A 16,452-nucleotide genomic window follows, 5' to 3' on the forward strand; every position below is an offset into this window, starting at 1 on the left:
AAGCCCTAATTTTTCATTAAAGAATGATTTTCTTTTAGTTTTAATTAATCCAATTAATTATACAAAAGAAGTTTCGGAAATTGAGTTTGGCACACCCTTAATTGTTATTGACACACCCCCATGTGAGAAGAACATAAATTGTGCTCTCACATAAATGACTCTGTCATGAGAAACCTGGCACCCAAATGCAGGTTCTCTGCTTGCAACTTCACCAAAAGAAAGAGCATCATAGCAAGACATTGAAGGACTTTGCTTACCTTAAACATTAAAGATGGGGAGCCTCCATCAAGATATAGACTATAGAGGTTAACAGTGATGACTGACTTGGTCATCACATAAAATAAGAAAGGGATAAAAGTAACTAAAAAATACACAATTTACCCTGTAACCAAGACAACATAGGTAAACACCTTTCCCCTCAACAAAACCATTAATTAAAACAAGGATCATGGCTTGAAAATCCAAAAAAGCATTTCCAAATAATACTTCCATCAAACAACAATCTAAGGAAAACTTAAAACAAAAGGCATCCTTACTCTCACTTCCTTCCCCTAAAGAAAGGACAAAAGGGAAATCCAACTCCGTGCCTAAACTAGACATGCAAGGAAAAGCTTCCGGCTTCCTGTAAATCCCACACAAATAACACCACCCCTAAAACCAGAAATTGAACACCCAACAAGCAAACATAAAACTTCTTGTAAGCCCAAGAAAAGTAATCTATTTGATAAATGAGGATGCAAACGATCTGAGTCGAGACGAGCGAGTTCTAGTCTGTCGAATTAAGCTTGATAGGAAATATTAGTGCTCTAGCTATTTCGAGCTTGAACGAGCTTTAACAATTTTGGTTCAAACTTTGTTCACGAACGTGCTTGTTTATATTTCGAGTTTGAGCACAAATTTGAATGAGCTTAAATCGAGTTTAATGAAAGAAACAAGCCCTAATTTATCATTAAAGAATGATTTTCTTTTAGTTTTAATGCGTCCAATTAATAAACATAAGAAGTTTCGGAATTGAGTTTGGCATACCCTTAATTGTTATTGGCACACCTCCATGTGAGAAGAGCATAAATTGTGCTCTCACATAAGATGTGCCAAATCATTTCCCGAAGTTTCATTCTTTCTATAGAATAAGGTAAATTCAGAGTTTAAATGTCTATATAGGATGAAACAATTTGTTATCTTTTCAAGAGTTAAGCATAAATACGGTCCCTCAACTATAGTATTTGTAGCATTTTAGTCTCTCGTCTTTCAAATGAAGTAAATTGGTCTCTCTGCCACCCTTACCTTACTTTTCTGGTGGAAAAACGATGAGTCAGCATAGTTTTAGGGACTACTGTGCCCATGTGTGGCCAAAAAAAAAAAAAAAAAAATAAATAAATCAAAGTTTAAGGACCTTCTGAGTATAAGTTGGCATTTAATTAATGAAGGAGTAAAGTGTAGGGACCAAGTACGCTTATGTGGCGGAGCTCATAATTGCAAGGGAAAGTTTAGGGACTAATCCATATTTGAATGAATTCCATGATGTTTGGACTATGTTGATATAAATGATTAATAATTAAGCAAAGATAGTTTATTTTCGAAAAAATATATTATATCAAACTATAAGAAATTAATTAATGTATTTTAAAAATCATATCAAATTTAACTGAAAATATACATATAAGTATTATTTTTTTGAAAGATATAAGCTTTTTTTAAATTTATATTAAAATGTAAAATATATCATTTTTCTTATTTTATAAAAATCTATAATGATTTCAACAATTATTTATCATGATTTTGAATTTTTTGTTTTTAATTTCATAACTTAATTTTTGAAGATCAGTTTTTAAAAAACAAATTACAATACATTTTAAAAATTAAAAGCAAAATATTATTCTTTCTACTCTAAACGTTTTAATCTTCACATTCTCTTTCTTGATGGTTTTTGTTATTCATCCTTCCATGGCTTTGATCAAAATATTTTCTCGAGTAATTTCATAGATTATCATTGCCCACATAAACTGGACATCAAAATGTATTCTTTAAGAATTGAATAAGAGTTTTAAATGACACTAGTGGAAAAAACGCCATCTGTAACGGGCAAAAAGGGCCCATCCGTAACGGGAAGTGTCCGTTACGTATGCGGCCGTTACGGATGGCCATTATTATTCGTAACGGGCGTTGTACGTTACGAATAACCGGTTATTCGTAACGGGCGTTTCAGGTGCCCGTTACGAATAAGTCCTTTTTTGAACTAAAATAAGTCCTTATTCGTAACGGACATATAAAATGCCCGTTACGAATAACCGGTTATTCGTAACGGGCATACGGGCGTTTCAGGTGCCCGTTACGAATAAGTCCTTTTTTGAACTAAAATAAGTCCTTATTCGTAACAGGCACTAAAAACGCCCGTTACGAATAACCCATTATTCGTAACGGACACTTTATCTGCCCGTTACGAATAAGGTTTTATGGTGTATATTTAAGTACTTATTTGTAACGGGCAACACAAACGCCCGTTACGAATAAGTTCTTATTTGTAACTGACAAATCTCCTGCCCGTTACAAATAGTCATTAAATTAAATTTTTTTTTTATTAAATTTCGGCAGCATGTATTTATATATAATTAATATATTTTAATTAAAACCTGTTATAATAAACCTGTTCCTGTAGATAAACAATTATACCGACTTTCGTAAAAATTAATACGACATAATATAAAAATTCTAGTATAATATTCAAATAAGAACTTGTATAAATTTATCCAACACATACAACGAACAACACTAATAATATTACTAATGTTCTACCTAAGCAAATAGTTATGCATTCAATAAATACTTTGTCCTAAAGTAGTGCGCCCATTGTTCTCGAACCACATTCAACTCGTCAACATCATACGGGGCTTTCCTTGGACAATAATCCTATAAAAAAAATAAAAAAATAAAAAAAACCATATAAATGAGGTACAAAATAAAAACAATCCATAATAAAAACATCATTTGAATAAATGTGATGGTCCAAATTATAGAATTAAAACTCAAATTATAGAAATAAAACACACAACATCCATAATTAACTTATATTTTGGTTTCTATGAATTGAAATCAATGAAATAGGACCATTTACTCACTTTTGGGAGCATATAAAGCCAAAAAGGCTTCAAAATTGCCTAAGGAGCTTCTATCTTTCTCATCTTTCATGTATTGGTCCAAATTATAGAAATAAAACACATAACATCCATTATTAACTTATATTTTGGTTTCTATGAATTGAAATCAATGAAATAGGACCATTTACTCACTTTTGGGAGCATATAAAGTCAAAAAGGCTTCAAAATTGCCTAAGGGGCTTCTATCTTTCCCATCTTTCATGTATTGGTCCAAATTATAGAAATAAAACATACAACATCCATAATTAACTTATATTTTGGTTTCTACGAATTGAAATCAATGAAATAGGACCGTTTACTCACTTTTGGGAGCATATAAACCCAAAAAGGCTTCAAAATTGCCTAAGGGGCTTCTATCTTTCCCATCTTTCATATATTAGTTCAAATTATAGAAATAAACACATAAAATCAATAATTAACTTATATTTTGGTTTCTATGAATTGAAATCAATGAAATATGACCATTTACTCACTTTTGAGAGCATTTAGAGCCAAAAATGCTTCAAAATTGCCTAAGGACTTCTATCTTTCCCATCTTTCATGTGTTGGTCCAAATTATAGAAATAAAACACATATCATCCTTAATTAACTTATATTTTGGTTTCCATGAATTGAAATCAATAAAATATGACCATTTACTCACTTTTGGGAGCGTATAGAGCCAAAAATGCTTCAAAATTGCCTAAGGGACTTCTATCTTTCCCATCTTTCATGTGTTAGTCTAAATTATAGAAATAAAACTCATAACATCCCTAATTTAGAGCATTTATAGAAATAAAACTCATAACATCCCATCCAAATCAGCATTTAGAGCCAACATTTTTAATTTTCTCATACACTTCAATTCTTGTCAATGGCTCACGACTCACTCCCTTCTCAACATGCCCATTTCCTGTCAACATTTTTAACATCCCATCCAAATAAAAGAAGTCTTTCTTTGGTTAGCCTTTGTTCAACGCGAGTACTCCATTGGTGTTGCACTGCGATTCTACAGAACTCGTTGACCCCGGCTAAGTATTCTGGTGTGGTTCGAGAGCCATTATACATCCAACGACGGTCCATTTCTAACAATGTATGATTAAAACCCAAGAAACAAATTATATTAAACATCACATATCAACACATTCCAAATGCATGATTCCAAAGGTCCTTATCGCTCCAACCTAACCCATCCTTGGAAGTGTATTCCCACTAGCAAATGGTTGACCACTTTTCGGGCCTGAGGAAATTTCGGCAGCATTTCCCTATGGTTCTCCAAGTACACGATGTAATTAATTTCTTAATTACATATGTACCCAGAGAACACATTAGGGAATGCTAACACGAAATTACCTTTACTTCCGAAAAACAAGCAACCATTTACATCCTAAGTGAAAATACAATTCCAAGAACAGTCCCAAACGGGGACTATTCAAGATTTACTCATTATGAGTAAATCTTGAACGGGTATCTAGGCATATGAAGATATAATGCATCATAAATATTAACACATTCAAAAACAATCAAAAAATCAGAGATATGTTCATGCAAAATCAAAACAACAATATAATTCAACTGAATTAAACTACACGGAAATGCAAACTACAACAAATTTCCATAAAATAAAAAAACAACAAAAATTGGCAGAAAATTAAACAAAAAAAAAACAAATTTGAATTGGCAGAAAATTAAATAAAAATCAAAAGAAAGAACCTCTCAATGCAAAGCACTAATTACACAAAAAAAAGCTACAAATCAATTTAATTACTCATACCAAATTAGCAAATTTAAGCCGCAACCCTTTCTGGTACAGCATCAAATCACCATGTTGAAATGTCCCACTCGCACTCCTGAAACATCAATTTCAATTCACTCCCATTTCCAAGAGGAGTTATAAGTGTTTCCTGAGGAGCAACAGCAACAATAGTTGATATTAAACCCTCATAAATAATTAGTTAAAAGTTTCCAACTTATTAACAAATAGTGCAAGCATACTTCATACATGTACGTATTCATAATAATAATTATCAAATCACTAACTTTCACAATGATTAGTACTTTTATTATTTTTATTTCATACATGTACTGCATACTAGCTATAAGACAGAAAAAGTGTGTAATAGATTGAGAATCTTTTGTGAACAATCTTTAAGGGTAAGGACTTTTTTGTGGAAAAACCCTATTTGAAGGGCACAATTATATGGATCTATTATCTATTACTTGGTCATCTCTATCCAAATACCTCGTCACTATCTAGTTAAAGACTTCCAGAAAATGTCAAGAGTGACTTTCTATGATCTCTTAAAGTATATGACAACAACATCTTCTTATCCATGTAAACAAAAACTATTCAATAAAATTGAAGCATGTATATATACACACAAATATTGAAACAAAAAGAAAGCCACCAGCCCAATCATCTCACCCATAAAGAGAATAACTGGAGTGGCTGCTACATGTGCACAAAGCAGAAGTTGTAAACGGAAAAAAAATTGAACTGTATGATAATTTGTCAAAAGCGAAAACCACTGTCAGCATGTATTCGTGTTTAAAAACATTTGAACTGCAAGAATCAGCAACAAGGATATGACAAATCTATTGTGTTCATATTTAGTGCACAAGCATTCTCCTTTATAAAGCTAACTTGAATTATCCCCCTCAATCTACACAATTATATAACTTCCTAACCTTCAAATGATTCATGAAAAAAAGGAGTTAGTGTTAACAAAAAGAATGGAGTACCTCATATAAATAATAACTATAAATAATATATAATTTGCAATTAATTAGATAAAAAAGATTAGAGAATAATTAACCTGTGAACAGCTAAATGAACTAGGAAGACCCCTTTGCTTAACAGCCCACCAAAAAAGCTGGATCAATTATCACTGGCTTTCCCCTTTTATTCCTGAAATAAATATTTTACCATTCAATATTATTATAATTACAGTATTATTTATAACACCCTTTTATAATTACAATATCGTGTTACCCTTTGCTTTTCCATCTAGTAAAATGCAAAGTTATACTACAGACATCTACTATGGAGTATATCAATCTACCTTATTCAATCTTGCTATATAGTTGAGCTTTAACCATGATTTTATTTATGAAAAATCAAATGGACTTTTCAGCAAGAAATAAATTAGAATCTTAATTCAAATCCATCTAAAACATTATGAATTTAAGATTTATTTCCACCCAATGGAAAAAATCAAATTAAACATGTAAAATTAATCAATTAATTCGGAAAAAAAAATTAAAAACCTATAATTAAGTAATTGCAATTAAGCAAATTGAAACAAGGGTTACGAAATTGGGGGAGGAGAGAGAAAGATAGCATCAAATTGAGCTTACAAGAAGCCATTGATGGGAGTTTCTTGAGCAGGAAGGGAGAGCTTGAGCTGCTTCAATGGAGAGAGGGCTACTGCGTGAGAAAGGGAGTAGAGAGCGCTGCTTCAATGGAGAGCTTGAGCTGCTTCAAAGGAGAGAGCACTGCTTCAAGGGAGTCGGGACGAGAGAGAGCACCGGAGTTTGAAGAGGACCGAGCTGAGGAACGGCCGGAGTTGAGGGAGCTGGGGACCACCGGAGTTTGGAGAGCACGAGCTCAGGATCGGCCGAAGTTCGGGGAGCTGAGGTCCGAACTGAGCTTCAATATTATTGGAGAGAGAAAGGGGAAATATTTTGATGAGAGAGAGTGTGATGAGAAAGGGAAAATTAAAAAGTTAGGGTTTACTTTGAAACATTATTCGTAACGGACATTCCTTGTTGGTTACGAATAGTTGGTTATTTGTAACGGGCAGAATAATGACGGTTATAAATAACAACTTATTCGTAACGGGCACTAATCCGCCCGTTACAAATATATCTTTTCATGCTCAAGTCACGGCTTATTTGTAACGGACATTGATTTTGCCCGTTACAAATGATGTAATTGTAACGGGAAATCATATGCCCGTTACAAATAGCTTGTTACAAATAAGCTTTTTTTCCAGTAGTGTGATTATATGAACGGTGTACGGTTTTTTATTTTTTTTTATTTTTATTACGCCTTTTTTTTCTTTAATAATTAGCTAACCTATTCTTCTCCTGTTAAGATATTCTTGTTATGCAGACTTCCCAAAGATTTATTGGGAGACCCAACTGAGCATCGAGCGCACTTGTAAGAAGTGTGTCAATTTATTAGATGCTTTTATTAAGAAGAAATTTTATGTGTCAATATATAAATTTGTTTATGTAAATCATACGAGTATTATATTGTTATACTTATCATTTATTAAATTATACTTCGTACATGATATATTTATTTATCTATTTATTTGCAAATGATATAATTATTTATATTCTAATATTGCTCATTTTTTTATTGTATATGTTAATATTGCCGTTATTAATTAAATGGATAATGCTAATCAATTATCCATCCGGCCAAGAGAACAAAGAGTAGCAGTTTAATTTTACTTTGGTTGTACTAAAATCCTTCAACATTAATTGTAAAGGCCCTAAACTTTTGTTTAGTCATCACTCTTAGTCCCTAAACTTTGGCTTAGTTGGAAACAGACATCCCTAAACTTTACTGACTCAGAAGTTCCTCCACTACAAATGGTGAGGCAAGGGTGGTAGAAGAACCAATTTGCCTCATTTGAAAGATGAAGGACCAAATGTGCAACTAATGACAAAGTTAAATGACTGTATTTTAGCTTATCTCATATTTACAAATATGTATGAGTAAAAGTTATATAAATATACCAAAGATGCTTTTAATACAATAGAGATTTTTGGAGCTAGAGCGAGGTTTGATTGAGTCAAAAGTGATCGTGAACAAACTTATACTGAGTAAATAAACTTACAAGAGTTGTTCGCCACTACAAGAAAAAGCCAATTTAGCAACTGATATTTGCAACTACCCTAATATTCAGTCGTAAAAAAATATTTTGCGACTGAAAAAGACAGGTAGTCGCAAATTTTGGTCGCTAATTTGTGACTAATTATTGTAACTACTATAACATTCAGTAGCAAAATTATTTTTTTGCGACTGAAAAACACTGGTGGTTGCAAAATTTGTTACTGATTTTGTAGTAGTTAGTTGCTACTAATTATTACAACTACTATAATATTCAGTCGCAAAAAATAATATTGCGATAAAAAAACACTGGTAGTTGCAAATTTTGCTACTGATTTTGTAGTAATTGCTATTCCGGTTGCTAATTTGTGAGTGAGATTGCGACTGAAAGATATTGGAATATTTAACGGCAAATCTTTGTACCGGTTTGATGTTTATTCTTTTTCAAACAAATAATTATTAATTGTGCTTATTCTTTATTCCATTTGACGTGTTTGGTGCTTGAAAGGAGCTAATTTGATTAATTTCTTAATTATGACAAAGTTAGGGTTTTCATATTATGGTAAACATGTTATAAGTATACTAGACACTACAAGGACATAGCTCATAATGGGCAACAAAGAGGAGGACGACTCTAATATTGCCTTTTAAAATCATATTAAAAGGGTGGCTTATCAAAATTATCCTATTTAAGGCAAAAATAGAATCGTTGTTTTATATTTGATCAATAAGGGCAACATTTAAAAGATTCGCCCCCTTAGATTGAACAACAAGGACGACTACAAAAAATTCGCCCTCTTTGAGCAAAATACAAACATCACACAATATAAACCGAAATTGACAAACACCCACAATTCCCACAAACACCACAATCTCTCTCCTCGATTGAAGTACACACTCTCTCCTCTATTGAAGCTCGCACTCTCTCACTTCCATTGAAGCTGAAGCTCACACTCTCTCTCCTCCATTGAAGCTCGCATTCTCTCTCCTACATTGCAACTCACAGTTTCTCTCCTCCATTGAAGCTCGTATTTTTCTATGGTATTGCTCGCACGTCGTATTCTCCGTTCTTTGAGCTTTCTCTTCTTTTAAAGCAACTTTTGAGGTAATGTTTCTCTGTCATTAAATATCAACTAGTCTTAAACCCGTGCGATGCACAACGGTTTATTAATGTATTATAATAATTGTTTTTGTATTTGTATTTTTGCCTAGTATTTCAATTTCGTATAACAATAGTAGAAAATATTTTTTTAGTAGTGTTAAATTAGAAAACCCATTGATTGCGAAATGAAACTAAACCAAAATTCTAAAACCTGCTGGTTGCGAAATGAAACTAAACCATATGCGATTATACTGATATGGGAAATGTTTGTTTCATATGGTTATCGAATTTAAGTGAACATCTATTTTCATAGAGATACTTGCAACACTCTAAATCCATTAAAATGTCAAATATTTCTATACTATTGAAATTATAGAATTATTGAAGAGAAAGATAAAGGAGAGGGGAAGAAGCAAGAGGGAAAGGTAGAGTGTGTCAAAAAAAAAAAAAGGGAAAGGAAGAGATTATCAAATTGAAAAATAAGTTTTTTTTGTTTGGAATGGAAATTGAAAATCGATACTACGCAGTACTCTGTACCATTTTATAATAAAAACTGAAAAAGGAAGTTATGTCTTTTAAAAAAACAAGTCTTAAACCCGTGCGATGCACGACTGTTTATTGTATTATAAATTTTTAATTTTAAAAATATCATATCACTCAACTATGAAACATATAAAATAATGTGGCATTATTAGTTAATTCATTAATTGGTGTAGAAAACATTGAGAGGTATTGATGAATCACAATACTGAAATTATATCCATTGAGAGGTATGGATTGCAGGACCTAAAGCATAGCAAAATAATGAAAACAAATAATCCATCTGAATTATTATTATTATTATAGCAAAAGTATCAAAGTCAATTACTCGTAATATTATATAGTGGAAATTCAATTTCCAACAACATTAAATACTACATTTTCAATTGATCTTCAATATCCCAAAAAAAAAAAAAAAAAAAAAAAAAGAACTATATCCAACTATAAAGAAAAATTCAATATCACCCAAATGTATTCTAGATCTTAAGAGCACCTATTTATAAACAATAATAAGATTCATAACCCATCACCAAACAAAACACTCAGAATTAAAGAATAATAAAATCTCGAAAATACTACTGTTAAATAAAATGGTTGTGAATTTATAATCTTACTAACTTTTACTAATATAATCGGCAATTTGGAAATAGTACATCGATCAACACATGCATGAGGAAATCTGATTTAAGACTAAGAAATTTTTTTAAGATTAAGAAAATTAATTAGTTCCAATGAATAAAATTACAAAATATTACACACAAGAAAAACAACCATCAACTGAAAAATGGCAAATAGGGAAAAAAAATTAAGACGCAGAAAGTGTCAAAGATAAATAAGCAGGGCACTATCACCACAAACGTCATCAGTTTCTTCCAACATTATTAAGAAACCCACCATTAAAAATTCAACAAATTCATCACATTTAAGTCTAATTGATAATCGGCATATGAATATACATTCGTAAAAATCACTACTAAAAAACTATACATTAACTCGCCTTCAGTTCAACTTAACCACAATTTTGAAAAACTAATGAATTCATCAAAATTCAATTTATTTGCATAGTTTACATATGAATATACATTTGAAAAAATAATTACCAAGAAATGATACAAAAACACACCTTCAATTCAACCTCATGAAATTAATCACAAAAAATGGCAAAATTAGTATAGATAATTACATAGAAATTGAAAATTCGATTCGCCCGTCAACACCAATTTCAGAGTTCAAAGATGAAAACTTTAGACAAAATTTAGACATTAAAATTTACTTAACATTTGAGAATGAAGGAGAAGGAAAATAACAACTAACCTTGAAAAAATCAGAGAGATTATCTAGAAGAAAATGAAATAGGATTGAACAACGATGGAGAATCAATCCTTTACAAGGAAATATTGGAAAAAGAAACCGAAGGGAATGTCGTTTGAAAGAGAAAACGAAGGGAAACGTCACTTGGTACTTTGGTATAGATTTGAAAGGTTTTTATTTTCTTTTTTTTAATATGAATCCAAATTTGAATGAAGCGTTGAGTGAAGAGAATAGAAGGATAAACTTTGGGGGAAAAATAAGTGACGCAGCTCTCTATCTTTTCTTTAAACTTTCATGTTTTAAAATATAGTTTAGATTTCATCATCTAGGGTTTATTGCTAATAAATTGGGTTCGTATAGTCAATTTAGGGGTTTCAATTGCTGAAATTATGCTACTCGTATTGACTTGCTTATTTAGGGTTTTCAGTATTAATTTGTTTCAATTAATTATTCATGCAATAATTTTGGCATAATCAAGTAATTTTTTTCAATTTTGTGGGTTCTTTAGCATTGTTGATGCATATATTTGCTTATTGTTTAATGTTTATTTGATTATCTTTGTGAATAGATTACAAAACTAATTATTTGATTATTGCGACTTTGATATTCAATCAAAGCAACTTGTTTGATTGTAATTGATGTCAAATTGTTATATGATTGATGTAAATTGATACTAGTTGATTATTTTGCTGGTTTCTTATTCTGTTTGTATAAACATTGCATTATGAATGACTTTATTTTAAGGCATGATATATAACTATGCAAGTAGTTTAAGTTAGCTTTGTTTTCATTATTTTTGTTTTGTTTTCATGAAAAATCCTATTTTGTGTGATTTGGTCCCGAGGTCGAAATTTTCAATAGTTCCTTATTTCAGCCACACAAAGTACAACCTGAAGCAAAGAGTCTAAACCTATTTATAAACAAGCAGCACATATCCAAATATTTCCATATTGAATAAAGATAACCACAAATTTAAAATATCTTAAATTGTAGAGTACTATGAGCACACCATCAAGTTTTGCGTAATTATTCGTCATGTAAAATGTAAGTTCTTTCTAAATAAGCAAATTTCCAATAGGATTAGTGATGGACAATACATGTCCATTTCGTCTAAAAAATAGTATTAACATTCTCCAATGTAGTCTTTTGTGTCATGTCTTTAAATTTTAGTTTGAAGTGACGAATCTAACTTTTGTCATGTGTTGGTTCAAATTGATATGAAATAAATTGTTTTAAATTATTTATAAATTAACAAATTGCGTTAACTAAAAATTAACTTATTTAGTTAATATAATATTGCATATTATATTAAAGATTTTGAGTAAATTTTATAAAACTATTCATTATTAATAAGGATAAAAAATAGTAAACTATTCATTATTAATTAATAAGTGTAAAAAATAGTTGCAACTTCATATAAGTAATATTTTTTTTTTAATGGAAGTTATTGATTGGTTCGACATAAGCAAAAATTTCAAACATGAGATGGAAAAAACTTAAAATCATATCATATATCAAAATTTTAACAACGTGTTAATGCATTATAAATTTTTGTAAATTGAAATAAATTGACAATAAAAATTTAAGTTTCAAGTCTATGTATTAAATATGATTTTAACTACACATACTATATAGTTTTGTTAGAAAATAATTTACTTTAAACTTAAATTCGTCCCTATATGTTTAGAAGACCACACCAATAGTGGAAAAAAATAAAAGTGGCTTATTTTTATTAAAATGTTGCAAAGGAATAGAATAATGGTTAGTCAAACTTCGTGTGTGATATTCTTGGAAATTAAGTGGTCAGATTACATATTGATCATTTAAATCTCGAATATAATTCCTAATAAGGGTTGATTAGGTAATATTTGCAAAATTAGCATATATTCTTCGATATATATATGGGATAATGGTTTCATAGAGTCAACACTATATTATAAAGTAGGAAAATTTGAGTTTATAAATCCTAACTTTGGGCGGTTTACTATGAAAAATCCCAACTACGTGTTATCCCTCAAAAATCCTAACTCTGATATCCATCTTCTTTTAAATATCCTAAGAGGTCACCAAACCTGTTACATCAAGTTACAATCCACATGTCAACAAGAGATTGGTCAAAAAAATAATTCAAAAAAAAAACTAAAAAAAATTTTAAAAAAATTAATTAAAAAAAAATTAAAAATTTAAAAAAATAAAAACCCCACCCCCATCCTGGATAACACCCTACCCCACCCCCGCCGGATTATTGCCCCTACCCCCGATAACCCCTCGTCAGATTTCGGTTTAGGGTTTAAGGTGGGAGGGTTTCGCGAGGGTGGGGGGAGGGAAAGGGGTGGGTTTCGAGGGTGGGGGAGGGTGGGCGCCGTTTACCGGCGGCAAGGAAGGGGTTTTCGGGGGTGGGGCGATTTTGCGGCGGGGTAGGGTGGGGGTGGGTAGTGAGGGGTTGGGTTGGTTTTTTTTTTTTTAATAGTCATATTTAAAAAAAACAATTAATTTTATTTTTTGAACCACTAAAATTCTGACAAGTGGCAATTTTTTTTTTTAAAAAAATAGTTAACCTTCTCTTCAGGTAACCTGTCATCTGGGATCTTTAAAAGAAGATGGGTATAAAAGTTTGGATTTTTGAGGGATAACGCATAGTTGGAATTTTTCATAGTAAACCGCCCAAAGTTGGGATTTATAAACTCAATTTTTCATATAAAGTATTGGCAAATTCGGAATTTAAGCCATAAAACATGAGAGTTTCAAATTATTTGAATAACCTTTTGAGAAGTTGAATGGAGTAATAATGCAGAAGAGGGAAAGCAGGAAATGAAAACAGAGAAAACCAAAATTCAAGTGTAAATATATACTACCTCCGTTTTTTTTAGTTGTCACATTTTGACTTTAGCACTATTCACACACTTCCCTTTGACTGTGTTTTGCGATTTTTACATAATGAAAAATATAGTCATGTGGTGTCTTGTTAGATTCGTCACAGCATATATTTTTAAAATATCAACTTTTTATAATTTTTTCCTTTTAATAATTAAAGATATTAACAGTTAAATATGTGCATTGGAAAACGTGACTAAAGAAACGTGTAAACTAAAAAGAAACGGAGGAAGTACAAGCTAAGTTTCTTTGATTGTGAGAGAATATGAGAAATATTTGTTGTTGTTGTAATACGCATCGTATCCACAGAAATCATCACTGATGTTGAGGACACCGAGCCATCATCTGTAGATGAATGTCGACGAAGGAGTGATTGGCCAAAATGGAAAGAAGCTATTCAGGTTGAATTAAAATCTCTCGCAAAACGCGAAGTTTTCAGTCCTGCAGTCCAAACTCCAAAAGGAGTGAAACCCGTCGAGTATAGATGGGTGTTCATACGAAAAAAAAATGAAAAGGACGAAATTGTAAGATACAAGGCTAGACTTGTAGCCCAAGGTTTCTCTCAAAGACCGGGAATCGACTATGAGGAAACATATTCACCTGTGGTAAATTCCACGGCACTAAGGTTCCTAATAAGTGTTTCAGCATGCAAAGGACTACAAATGCGTTTGATGGATGTTGTGATTGCATATCTTTATGGGTCACTTGATACTGACATCTATATGAGAGTCCCCGAAGGACTTGAACTACCTGAACCTTTGAGGTCACAACCTCGAAAGCTACATTCCATAAAATTGAAAAAATCACTCTATGGTTTAAAGCAATTTGGGAGGATATGGTTTAACCATTTAAGTGAGTACCTACTCAAAGAAGGGTACAAGAACGACCAAATTTGTCCATGTGTATTCATCAAAAGGTCCGAAATGGTTTTGTCATAATAGCTGTGTATGTTGATGATTTAAACATCATCGGAACACATAACAAAATCGAAAAAACTGCTAAATGCATGATGAAAAAATTTGAAATGAAAGACCTTGGAAGAACAAAATTTTGTCTCGGATTACAAATTGAACATCTAAGAGATGGTATCTTAATTCATCAATCTAATTATGTCGAGAAAGTATTAAAAAGGTTCTACATGGACAAAGCACACCCATTGAATTCACCAATGATTGTTCGTGCTCTAAACATCAAAGATGATCCATTTCGACCTCGAGAAGAGGTGAAGCTGTACTTGGCCCAGAGGTGCCATACCTAAGTGCAATAGGAGCTTTGATGTACTTGGCCATCAACACTAGGGAAGACATTGCATTTTCGGTGAACTTGTTAGCAAGGTATAACTCTGAACCTACAAGCAGACACTGGAATGGAGTGAAGCACCTACTTCGCTATATACGTGGAACAATCGATTTAGGGCTCTTCTATCTAAGAAATGAAAATCCTACTCTCGTGGGATATGCTGATGCAGGTTACCTATCAGATCCAGTAAAATCAAAATCACAAACAGGTTATCTTTTCAGCTATGGCAATACAGCGATCTCTTGGAAGTCAACCAAGTAGTCACTAACAGCAACTTCATCAAACCAAGCTGAATTGATTGCCCTTTATGAAGCTGGTAGGGAATGTATATGGTTGCGATCTATGGCCCAACATATACTAAAAGAAAGCGGCATCAAAACAATCGAAGAAGGCCCAACTACAATTTTTGAAGACAACACTGCTTGCATTTCACAAATTAAAGGAGGCTACATCAAAGGTGATAGAACAAAACACATCGACCCCAAGTTCTTTTCTACTCATGACTTGGAAAAAGAAGGCAAGATTGATGTCAAGCAGATCCAATCATACAACAACTTAGCTTATCTATTCCCAAAGGCATTACCACCTAGCAAATTTCAAGAACTCGTGCATATGACCGGCATGCGTCGTCTTTGTGATCCGTGTTAACTTAGGGGGAGCCCTATATGTGTTGTACTCTTTTCCCCTTCGTCCAAGTTTTTATCCCACAGGGTTTTTCTTGGCAAGGTTTTAATGAGGCAGATAAACATATAGGTACAAATGTACAATAGCGGTAATATTTATTTTTACATAAATGTAAATTTTAGATAGGAGTCATCCTATAGAAATCCGTTCAAGGGGGAGTGTTGTAATACGCGTTGTATGCGAAATATGAACGGATTAAGGATACCGCCAAATATCACCGTTTAGCTTCCCATGCAAGAGAAAATATCGCCGCTCAAAACCTCATGCTCGATTAGACATTTCACTGAATGTTTAATATATTGAGTAAACACTGTTCATGCAAGAGTACTATAAATCCCCGCATAATCTGAAGGAAATATACACAACAATTATCGGAGTATCTAAAAGCTTTCTTTTGATCTCTTTGAAATCCTTTGTTGTAAAACAGTTGTACCTTTCTCATTGATTAAACATCAATATATACAAGATCGAGTACACTAGGGTTAGGGCTAAGGATACATTAGTAAAATACAAAACTAATAATATACACAATAGATTATTTACATAATTAAAAAACTATTGGGTGCGGCAGCCACCACTAATCCCTGAAGCTTCTCCATATCACCACGCCGAAGTAGAATAATACCTAGAGGAAGAGGTGAAAGCAAAATCGACCCAAGAGCTAG

Source organism: Chenopodium album, chromosome 14 (genome assembly GCF_948465745.1).
Source record: "Chenopodium album chromosome 14, dcCheAlbu1.1, whole genome shotgun sequence".
Taxonomy (NCBI): Eukaryota; Viridiplantae; Streptophyta; class Magnoliopsida; order Caryophyllales; family Amaranthaceae; genus Chenopodium; species Chenopodium album.